Genomic DNA, 12,601 nt, shown 5'->3' on the forward strand with positions numbered 1-12,601 from the left:
GGGAAACCGGGAGAACTCTGAGAGAACTGTAACGCTGATTTGCAAGGGAAATGAAGTGGACATGAAGTCCTGCGCAGAACGGGCTGCACTTGTTGTGCCGGCCTCTCCCGAGTCCTCTTTGACTACAGCCGATTGGGATCGGTCGTTAAAACAACCATGTGGGATTACCGCTTCAACGATGTACTGTATGTTTGGATTCATTGTTTTATCGGGTGGACAATTGCATATAGCGGCATATCAAACATATGTCAATTATTGTTTGACTGATTCCTGTGTGTATTCTGTTCATTTGCCTTCACCATTTGTCTTTGACTTTGATGTTCGGCTTCGTGTTGACGGTTACAACTCAACCCCAAACTATTACTATTCCAGTGTGCCTCCATCGCAAACGCGTAAATGTATAATAACTTCCTGAATACATTACGATTATTCTGCTACCACTTCCTGTTCTTCCTGCCAGACATTTTTTCCCTCTTCTTTTTATGGTGTCTCTTATGTTTGCGCTGTTTGATTTCCAGGCCAAGTAAAACCCAGCGACAGAACAGAACCAACACTGAACTTCCTCTATAGGCCCTGACTATAGAGGCCTATAGTTCCCAGAGAGACACTGAAGTGGGGGGGGCGGGCTGGGGCAGGGAGCAGCGGTGTTGGCCGCTCTGAGGAAACCCTGGATCCTGTGCAGGCTCTGATCCTGCTAATGTCAACAGTTTTCTGAAATGGAAAATAAAATACTAGGAAGCAGAGTCTTTTTTTATGTTTCTCAAAATAGGCTAAATGTCGATTTAATGGCTGCTCGTGACGCAGGGTTATGAAGGGTTTTTTATGAAGGTTTTTTTAATGAAAGAAGAGAAAGTAGGGCAAACATTTGTTGTGCTAAAGTATTTGATTCGTCAATTTGCCAATTCGGTTGTCGAGGGAATTCGGAGTAACAGATCACCTGCTTGACAATTATTATATTTCTTAAACGATTTCTGGCACCCGACACATCAGTTAGAAACAACTTGGAACGGACACTTGATGTTGATGAAATTATACTTTTTAAGATCAAGCTATGCTACAGTACAGGCCCAGCATACCTACAAACATCTTGAAGGAGATGAGCTGGTCATCATCAAGACGAGGCTCTCCCTTACGTGGTGGACTGTGTTAAAGCACCATGACAACGGGATGCTAAATAAAGACACCGCGAATGTCACACTGCAGGTGTAGCCACGTGTGACTTTAAAGACTGAAACTCATGGACTTCAGGGCTGGGCTACACCACTGTGGTTTGTTTCATCCAAAACCTTCAGCCTGGGGTTGTTTCAGAGTTTTCCTGAATCCTCAGAAGTGCCTGGAAGTAAAACAGTAACAAAGAAAGAAAGGAGCCTCAAACAAAACATAATGACATCTGCCAGTATTCTGTTCCCTTAACAGTTGTCCACAGTCTTTCACTTCAGTCTCTTTTTTTTTTTAAAATTCAGCTGATCTCTTCTTTTCACGTTTTCTTGGCAATCTCAATTGTGAATTGGGTGGTGTCGCAGCCGCCGCACATTTTTTTCACGTGACAGCTTATAGAGAGACTTGTAAAACTATCGAGATGTTTTCCTTTCTCGCGGTGCTCAAACTTGTGTTGAACACATCCACCGTTTTTTTTTTACGACCAAAAAAAAAAACGACTGATTTGTTTGCTGGCAACATTTCGACAACCCAACAACTAGCGTTTGTCTTTCATGTCTTTTGAACGCCCAATGTAACCATTGATTTTAAGATTCACATTCTACCTAATAATTTATTCAATTATTAGGTAGAATGTGTCAAATGTCCACATTCAAATATCTTAAAACGACCAGCCCTTTATTGTACATTTTGTTGAGACTAAAATTATCCCAAATGTTAACAATGTCAGAATTGTTTTAGTTTTATTTAATGTTACTGTGCGTTTCATTTGGTTGCATGTCAATGGAGTCATAACTCAGTAAAGACCTTATTTATTGATATGATATTTCTATATCGATCTAGCTTACTACAGAGTGCAACTATGACAAGTGGCTCATGCCAGCCACTGAGCTAATGCGTCATCGTTCAACAAGCTCACATTTTTTTGCACAAATGTGTTGACCGCGATAACAGCACTGGGCTACGGTCTACCCCATGGTTCAATTTACCACATGGTGTAAGCTACAGCTGTGTGGGTATTCGACCTATCTAATGTTGTCTAAGTTAGCAAGGTAACGTTACATTGGCTAGAGTTACTTCAGAGATATTTCATTAGAGTGAGTCGATTCTCACCGGGAATTTTGTTATTGTTTTGATTGAGAGTACCCACAGCGGCAGAAATGACATATAACACCTTTAAGTACAGCGTTAATTGACTACAATTTAAGTGGCTACACTCAATTGCTCACTGTCAAACAAAGATGGCCAACTTTGAACATGAATGCTGGCGACTAATGATGTAACTTCATGGCACTCATCATCGCGCATTCTGCCCTGTGGTGAGAAAGGGGTCAACCAGAGGGTTAAAACCGCCGCACTGTTCATTCATTTGCTCCTGGGAAACAAAAAAACGGAGGCGGAGACCCACGACCGCTACGTTAACAGGTTAAGTGAATTACATTATCTCGCTGCTAGCCAGTTCAAACGCCATTATAACCACGGCCACAACCATTGGCCATCGCCGTGGGGGGTGTTAGCATTTATTAATCCCAGATTGTTGTCTTCCCCCCCCCGCCCCCCCGGCAACTACGCTGCAGCGCTGCGCTCCTCTGTCTGCCGGTTGGACGGCCACCACCGGCACGCAGGATCCTGCAAGACCCAAGAATGCAGAGTGTGGGAGGACCGTTTCGCCTCCCAAACGCTACTTATGCACAGAGGCAATCGAGGAGAATACCAAGCTGACAGGAGAAGGGCGAGAACAGAGAGGGCGGAATAGAAGGCGTGAATAGCGGTGGATAGGAAAATAGGAAAAGGAGGCTCCGAAAAGGTCAGAGGAAGAGGAACATAAAATAAAAGTTGGTGTTTTGTCTCTGGTTGGGGTTCTTCTCAGAAGTAGCGTTGGCAGCGTGTGAGCAGGGGACAGCAGGGCCAGGGATCTGAATGGAACTCGGTCCCGCTTGGCAGGTCTTTGTGTGAGTGCACTCTGTGGGAGCTCAACTGGCACAACAACATGGCGACTGGGACCGAGTCTATCGAAACCCATTTACCCTGGCGTTACACAACACACACGCACACGCAAACACGCACACGCACACATGCACACACACACACACACACATTCGCACACGCATGCACAAAGGCAGACGCACACACCCAAACAAATGCAAACTTGATGAACATAACATACACACTCACACATACACATGCGTAAGCAGACACACATAACACACACACACATGCGCGAAACCAAACAAACACACACATGCGCAGGCACTCACACACACACACACTCACAAACATACGAACATGCACACGCACAAAACACATACACTCGTGCTTACACGTGCTTACATACACACACACAATTAAACACACACAAAAGCCATGCACACATGAGCATAAACAAACAAACGGTAACACTTTACAATAAGGTACACAGAAACGTAGGTAGTTACTGAGGAACGAATGAGTAACGAATGAGGAACGAATGAGGAACGAATGAGTAACGAATGATGAACGACGAAGTGACAGTTACTCGGTAACTACTGAGGAGTTACTGGTAAACAGACCAGGGGACTACTGAGGAACGAATGAGTAACGAATGAGTAACGAATGATGAACGACGAAGTGACAGTTACTCAGTAACTACTGAGGAGTTACTGGTAAACAGACCAGGGGACTACTGAGGAACGAATGAGTAACGAATGAGTAACGAATGAGTAACGAATGATGAACGACGAAGTGACAGTTACTCAGTAACTACTGAGGAGTTACTGGTAAACAGACCAGGGGACTACTGTATTCGTTACTGAGTAACGAATGATGAACAACCAGGGGCCCTAAAGTGACAGTTACTCAGTAACTACTGAGGAGTTACTGGTAAACAGACTAGGGGATACTGTATTAATGAATCATTCTGTGAAATAGCAAACTGACCAATTGATTATGAAAGCAACTGAATTTTCCTGGGATTTCACAATTAGTTAATAAATTAACAACGCACAGACGGGATGATTGTCATATTTTAATAAAGATATTCACAATACATACATTCATATTCACATTTAAGGTTTATTATGTGGCATTAGTAATGTTGAAGGCTTAAAAGCAATTGTCCACCACTGCAGGGCACGCTTTAAACCTGCCTCCCTTGGTTTCAAGCGCTGTCGAGGGCTGGCTTGGGTCCCACACTGGATCGACTGGTAGAGCTGGATCTGACTGATGAGTTGTTACTCTTTCGCGATCCATTCGTTCACCAGTAGTTAAGCTTTATGAATCATTCGTTTACCAGTAGTGAAGCTTTTTGTGTACCTTCATGTAAAGTAATGCATCATACTGAGTTGTTACTCTTTCGCGAACCATTCGTTCACCAGTAGTTAAGCTTTATGAATCATTCGTTTACCAGTAGTGAAGCTTTTTGTGTACCTTCATGTAAAGTAATGCATCATACTGAGTTGTTACTCTTTCGCGAACCATACGTTCACCAGTAGTTAAGCTTTATGAATCATTCGTTTACCAGTAGTGAAGCTTTTTGTGTACCTTCATGTAAAGTAATGCATCATACTGAGTTGTTACTCTTTCGCGAACCATTCGTTCACCAGTAGTTAAGCTTTTTGAACCATTCGTTTACCAGTAGTGAAGCTTTTTGTGTACCTTCATGTAAAGTAATGCATCATACTGAGTTGTTACTCTTTCGCGAACCATTCGTTCACCAGTAGTTAAGCTTTATGAATCATTCGTTTACCAGTAGTGAAGCTTTTTGTGTACCTTCATGTAAAGTAATGCATCATACTGAGTTGTTACTCTTTCGCGAACCATTCGTTCACCAGTAGTTAAGCTTCATGAATCATTCGTTTACCATTAGTGAAGCTTTTTGTGTACCTTCATGTAAAGTAATGCATCATACTGAGTTGTTACTCTTTCGCGAACCATTCGTTCACCAGTAGTTAAGCTTTTTGAACCATTCGTTTACCAGTAGCGAAGCACTTTCGGGTTAGTTATAAAACCCCAAACCACTGTTGATGACAATGAGGGATCTACAGCCACTTTAGTTAAAAATGTATACAACATAGGGAAATATATATATATATATACTGCACTCATGACACATAATAACATATAACATAATAACAGGATAATATAGAAAATATTAACAATTTAAAACACAAACAGAAACAAAAAAAGGCATTTTAAAATGGAACAAAAATAAAGGCTGCACTTTTAACAAGGCATTTCTGAAGAACACTGAAAAAATCTAACAAAGAAAAGAAGTTTCAACAAAACTCAATGAAATGTTATTGGTGTTTGTGGCCAATGTCATGCAGCAATCTGCCAAGGAAGAAGACCCATTTTCTCCTCCTCCAGGTAGCTCCAAATCTCCCCCTTCCATACTGTGATAAAGTAGTAGAAGACAGAAAAATAAACATTAGGGTTAGACTAACCCTAACCCTAACCCGACAATTAATAAAAAATTCTAGAACATGTCAAAGTCAAAGATTATTTTGTTTGCACGGTTAAGAAATTATGCTGGTCCTCTGGCCAAAACGATGTGAATTTGATGAGTTTCAAAGTGTTTTTAAAGCCTAAGAAGTCATAAGTCATAACTGTGTGCATGACACAATAATAACATTCAAATACAACAATTACAATTACTCAATAACTGTGGTATAATGACCGTATACCACAGCCTGTCGTGATCTATTGCTTAATTATATTATTTAGATATAGAGCTCCGGGAGTGCTGCGATTCACTCTAGTCTGGACTGCAGGGAGTGAACGCTGATTGGCTGTTATGTTACGTCCCTCAGGGAGTGAACGCTGATTGGCTGATGATACCCCTTCAGAAACATTTATATAGAAATTAGAAGATAAAATGAACATACCGTGTTATAATACGGCATTACCGTATATGCCTCAAATCATACCGTGATATAAATTGTAGTCCATACCGTACAGCCCTACTGCATACCTTACCTATAAATGTATTTCATCCAGCTGAATAGGGACAATTTGCTCCTCTCAAAAAGTGACCCGCACCTCACTGACTTCCTCGTCGTTTTCCCTCTATGTTTATTACGTCGGCACTGCCTACAGAAGAAAACACATTTCTTCATGATAAATATTAATGTTACTGAACTTGAATTTATAACATGACATATCAGTAAACAAAGGAAGTCATCGATAAAAACCGTACCAAAAAAAGAATACTTACCACTGCAGTCCGTCAACGTTTGCGTTTTCCTTCATTTTCATGCTCTTTTTGCAGAGTTTGCATTTTATTTTGGCTTTAAGTAACTTCTTCTTTTGGAGCCATTTTATCAATTTTAATTTCTTTTTAAAAGTCTGTCTTCCCTCAATAAGACTGAGTACTTTAGCGTGCAGGGTCATGATAACTTCGCATCAAACCGTCTTCCTGTCTTGCACATGCGGACCCACAATGCAATTCGGGAGCGTCCCTTGTCGTCGACGGACGTGTACAGTGGGTAGGGGGCACGTTATACGCAGATCGTTTTACCCCATGCGTCGGACACGCCCACTCTCTTCCGTCGACGGGGAAGGAGGTCGTGCAGAAGGACTTGACAATGGAGACTCAGCGAAAGAGTAAGAGAAAAAGGCAGCCCACGGAAGAGCTTCCACATGTAGAGACAGCCATGTTAGAATGTAAGTACATGCTTTAAAGTTATTTCATTATTAATTGAGAGTGTAATGATTCGGTCACATTGCTTAGCTTCCTAAAATGAGCTAATTTGACATCGTACCACGTCTGTTCTATCACGTATTATTTGGCCTTGCTAGCTAACCTTGTCACTAACCAATGGATTGCTAGCTGGCTAGATAGCCGACGTTGCAAGCAAATTTTAATTATCTGTCAAACACAAAAGTTTAACTCTTAACTAGGTCAAAAGACCGACGGTTCAACCACTTATCTAATGTTAAATTAGGCGAGTCAGTTACCACGTCTTTGAATAGTTTTTGGAGTTGTTTTTAACTACTAAAAAACCCGAAGACTGCTACATTACACTGTTATAGTGCTATTACGGCAATACCTTTCTCCCTGTTTTTTTTCTTTTCATTTTAGTCCATAGTTACAGTATGTAATGTTAACAACTGAATCTCTCAAACATGTCTTCTACACAATGGACTGCATGTGGAACCATGACAAATGAATTGATGATGATTTGTCATAAATCAAAATGACATATGATCATACATATTATTATTACATATTATAACATTAAAGACAATGGATAATGTCATTGCCCAAAGTGAATAAAACCCTTATTTCTTAACTAACTGTATATATATTTTTTTAAGGTATCCATACAATTTTCAAATGAACAAAAACGTCACTCTGTATGCATTCATCAATATTCTTCATAAGGTTTTGAGCCCCTTAGACCAACCATTCTTTCTGTGCTCCAAAATGTTACAGCGCCATCGAGTCAGCGGGAACAATCCGAACAGCGCAGTAGCCAAACTGCAGCAGAGGAAGCAGGTAATTAATTTTTTATTTTAAATGTTAAGCATACTTAACAGATATACTCAGATTCATGTGACTGTGAAATGTAGTTGTACACAGTATAATGATTAATAACTGATGAACGTCACTATGAAAACACTATAATAGTGTTACTTTTAAACCTCTTTTCTACTTCCTGGTTTTATGATGTTAAAATAAGGGTGCTCACCTTAACTGGTTGAAGGCTAGTGTCTAGAGGGGATCCAAGACAAGAGGATGCTAGTAATATTTACTCCATTTGTACTTGAACATTGCAGTAACCAAGTATCTACCTTTACATGATATCGTAACCGGAAAGTGCTTTGGGAATGGGAAGGAACTTAGAACAGCAATGACATAAATTAGATTGAGGTCAGTTAAGCCACTTTAAGTTAGTCTACTAAGTAGAAAATAAAAAAGTTTTTGGTTATGGTTATATTCATGGTGCTGGATTAATTGATCAATTCTTACCCATTTATTCAACGAGCTAGGTGGTCAGCTGGTCCCAAGTCTGCTTATAATATCAAAGCCACGTCTGAACACGTCTGACTGTTCAAAGCAGCATAATGGATGAAGCTACAGCAGGAACATGGCTTTCAAATAACACTAAACAATATAATCCACTTATTCTACCACATGTCTAAACTATACAGTACTCCCACTTTACTCTCTAGTTGTGCTCATTTGATTTATAATAACCTACTGTTAAAGAGTACAGATAATACTACTTGAATAGACAGTACACTCACAGTACTCTTGATACTACTGGAAATTACAATTTAATAATTATTATTATTATACCTCTGTACATTCATTACGCTAGAATGTAATTTAGAACTAACTTGCCACTATATAACCCTAATACAAGAATAGTATTAATACTAGTAAACCCCTAACCAACTGCACTACCATCATCCTGACAAAATACTACTGTTAATACATGTTTATAATTTTCTTTGTTTCAGTCCTCACCCCAGAAGAGGCGATGGATCGCTACAGCCGTGTCAGATGAAGAGAGCTGGTTTTTGTTTTGTTTTTAGAGTGCCTTTTTTTGTTACATTTTAAAATGCCTTTTTTTGTTTCTGTTTGTGTTTTAAATTGTTAATATTTTCTATATTATCCTGTTATTATGTTATATGTTATTATGTGTCATGAGCGCAGTATATGTATATATATTTCCCTATGTTGTATACATTTTTAACTAAAGTGGCTGTAGATCCCTCATTGTCATCAGTGGTTTGGGGTTTTATAACTAACCCGAAAGTGCTTCACTACTGGTAAACGAATGGTTCAAAAAGCTTAACTACTGGTGAACGAATGGTTCGCGAAAGAGTAACAACTCAGTATGATGCATTACTTTACATGAAGGTACACAAAAAGCTTCACTACTGGTAAACGAATGATTCATAAAGCTTAACTACTGGTGAACGAATGGTTCGCGAAAGAGTAACAACTCAGTATGATGCATTACTTTACATGAAGGTACACAAAAAGCTTCACTACTGGTAAACGAATGATTCATAAAGCTTAACTACTGGTGAACGAATGGTTCGCGAAAGAGTAACAACTCAGTATGATGCATTACTTTACATGAAGGTACACAAAAAGCTTCACTAATGGTAAACGAATGATTCAAAAAGCTTAACTACTGGTGAACGAATGGTTCGCGAAAGAGTAACAACTCAGTATGATGCATTACTTTACATGAAGGTACACAAAAAGCTTCACTACTGGTAAACGAATGATTCATAAAGCTTAACTACTGGTGAACGAATGGTTCGCGAAAGAGTAACAACTCAGTATGATGCATTACTTTACATGAAGGTACACAAAAAGCTTCACTACTGGTAAACGAATGATTCATGAAGCTTAACTACTGGTGAACGAATGGTTCGCGAAAGAGTAACAACTCAGTATGATGCATTACTTTACATGAAGGTACACAAAAAGCTTCACTACTGGTAAACGAATGATTCATAAAGCTTAACTACTGGTGAACGAATGGTTCGCGAAAGAGTAACAACTCAGTATGATGCATTACTTTACATGAAGGTACACAGAAAGCTTCACTACTGGTAAACAAATGATTCATGAAGCTTAACTACTGGTGAACGAATGGTTCGCGAAAGAGTAACAACTCAGTATGATGCATTACTTTACATGAAGGTACACAAAAAGCTTCACTAATGGTAAACGAATGATTCATGAAGCTTAACTACTGGTGAACGAATGGATCGCGAAAGAGTAACAACTCATCAGTCAGATCCAGCTCTACCAGTCGATCCAGTGTGGGACCCAAGCCAGCCCTCGACAGCGCTTGAAACCAAGGGAGGCAGGTTTAAAGCGTGCCCTGCAGTGGTGGACAATTGCTTTTAAGCCTTCAACATTACTAATGCCACATAATAAACCTTAAATGTGAATATGAATGTATGTATTGTGAATATCTTTATTAAAATATGACAATCATCCCGTCTGTGCGTTGTTAATTTATTAACTAATTGTGAAATCCCAGGAAAATTCAGTTGCTTTCATAATCAATTGGTCAGTTTGCTATTTCACAGAATGATTCATTAATACAGTATCCCCTAGTCTGTTTACCAGTAACTCCTCAGTAGTTACTGAGTAACTGTCACTTTAGGGCCCCTGGTTGTTCATCATTCGTTACTCAGTAACGAATACAGTAGTCCCCTGGTCTGTTTACCAGTAACTCCTCAGTAGTTACTGAGTAACTGTCACTTCGTCGTTCATCATTCGTTACTCATTCGTTCCTCATTCGTTACTCATTCGTTCCTCAGTAGTCCCCTGGTCTGTTTACCAGTAACTCCTCAGTAGTTACTGAGTAACTGTCACTTCGTCGTTCATCATTCGTTACTCATTCGTTCCTCATTCGTTACTCATTCGTTACTCATTCGTTCCTCAGTAACTACCTACGTTTCTGTGTACCTTATTGTAAAGTGTTACCAAACAAACACTTACACACAAACACTCCCACACACACATGCACCGACACACACGCACACACACACACACACGCACACACACACACACACACACACACAGCCTATATGGCCATAGGGAATGCATTTATGAAACTATGTGGGGGATGCCACACGCTGAATGGTTTCTAAGAGACACAAAACGCCACAACATATTAGATGACCGGCCCGATATTTGTTAAACGCTCGCATTATCAGCAACACATGTGAATCCTCTCACACTCGATATCTTCTGCGGCGGGACAAAGAGCAGGATGGAGGAGGATACACACACACACACACACACACACACACACACAAAAAAAAAGGAAAATATCAAGATAGTTTGATCTCCCATGTGGGTTTGGCCCGCAGGTCTTGGAGCTAAGCCAGTCCATTCACAGTCCGCTTCTTGATATGGATGGGCTTCATTATGTAACGGAATCTATTGTCAATGAGAAGAGCTCTGCCAGTACTGCAGGAGTGTGTGTGTGCGCGTGTGTGTGTGTGCGTGCATGCGTGTGTATGTGTGTGTGTGTGCGTGTGTTTGTGTGCACGTGTGCGTGTCTGTGTGCGTATGTTTGTAGGGGTGTGTGATGCTTTATTGGATTTTAAATTGCAGGCTTTACCAAAAAAAACATGAATTAAACCCTGGCTCATGTCAAGATATACTATCTCACTTCTGGTATTGTCCCGTTAAATAGTCCTACTGCTTTCTGTCTGGCTAAAATTTGTTCCAATTATTTTTCTTCCTTTTTTCATTTCTTTTTCTTCTCCGGGCAAAAAAACCCGAAAAAATATATTCACAATTTATTTTTCATCATTCTGTCAAATCGCCGTGTTAGGACTAAGCCGTCCCCCCGGCCGCGTCCAAGCACTACAAATGGGAAACATCAAACCAGATTCGATCGGATTTACGAACTCGCTTACCTCCTTCCCTGCTGCTTCTTCTTACGTAACCCAAGACGCCTTCCACCGCCCTAACCAAACCCAGACCCGGGAGCAGGACCGCGCGGAACCCGGAGACTGGCTCCGTCTGCAGACCGACCCAGTGCAACCCCCCCCCCCCCCCCCACACACACATACCCACACACGACTGACTGCGCGTCGGTGTAAAGTAACCCACGCGACTCGCTTGTTGTAGTTAAGACTGGCTTGCCCCCCTCCACACCCCCCACCCCCCCTCTCCCCCCCCCCGAACGGGACCCCCTACCCCTCCATCAACCCCCCCCCCCCCCCCAAACAGGGCTGTGAGATGTTACCTCAGCAGGGTCTTGGGGATGGGTGTGCAAGGAGGGAGGGAGGGAGGGAGCATAAAACTGTTAAGGGGCCCGCTGAGGTCATTACGGCTTGGCTTCTCAGGCAGGGGGACTAAAAACTGTAAACGCCAAAACCAACCCCACCAGGTTTGCCAAAGCTGCAAGGTACCCCAGTGCTGATGTCCCTCGACCCAACACTGCTCTCTCTCTCTCTCTCTCTCTCTCTCCTGGGGGAGACTGGACTGGGACCCCCCCCCCCCCCCCCCCCCCCCCCACAACACCTTGCAGGGCGGACTACAGGGTGTTGTCACTTTGATTGGCAGGTGGAGGGGAACGGTTGGAGGCCGTATGTGATGGTGCTGCGGGGCCGATAAGGTGGTCGGTGGTCGGTGGTTCAGAACCAGTCTCTGCATTAAATCACTCACACACACACACACACACACACACACACACACACACACACACACACTGCGTTCTGCTGATGTTTACTGTCCGATGCGTCAGAGCTCGGAGTTCCAAGCTCGGGGGAACTCCTGGCGTCGTTGTGTGACCGATGGGGAGGGGGGAGCGAGGGAGGCGATGTGAGGTTTGGCAAAGTGGGGGTCGCTTCCTAAACCGCTCCAAACTCCAACTGGAAGAGCAGCACGACCCTCTCCTCGTCCTGTTGCTGAGGCTTAGCTCGGTGTCTTCATCATTTGTCATTTTCCCGGGTTCCTCCTTCCCCCCGGAGG

At 41.8% G+C, this 12,601-nt stretch overlaps 1 long non-coding RNA gene across 1 annotated transcript; it reads left to right on the plus strand.

Moving 5' to 3' along the window:
* Positions 1-6,693: 6,693 nt before the first annotated feature.
* LOC311372841 lies at positions 6,694-8,742 on the plus strand. Its single transcript, XR_014642082.1, has 3 exons — positions 6,694-6,798; positions 7,571-7,633; positions 8,602-8,742. It is a non-coding gene; the product is annotated as an uncharacterized lncRNA (long non-coding RNA).
* Positions 8,743-12,601: the final 3,859 nt, after the last annotated feature.

Source organism: Micromesistius poutassou (assembly GCF_964030765.1).
Source record: "Micromesistius poutassou genome assembly, contig: SCAFFOLD_5720, whole genome shotgun sequence".
Lineage (NCBI taxonomy): Eukaryota > Metazoa > Chordata > Actinopteri > Gadiformes > Gadidae > Micromesistius > Micromesistius poutassou.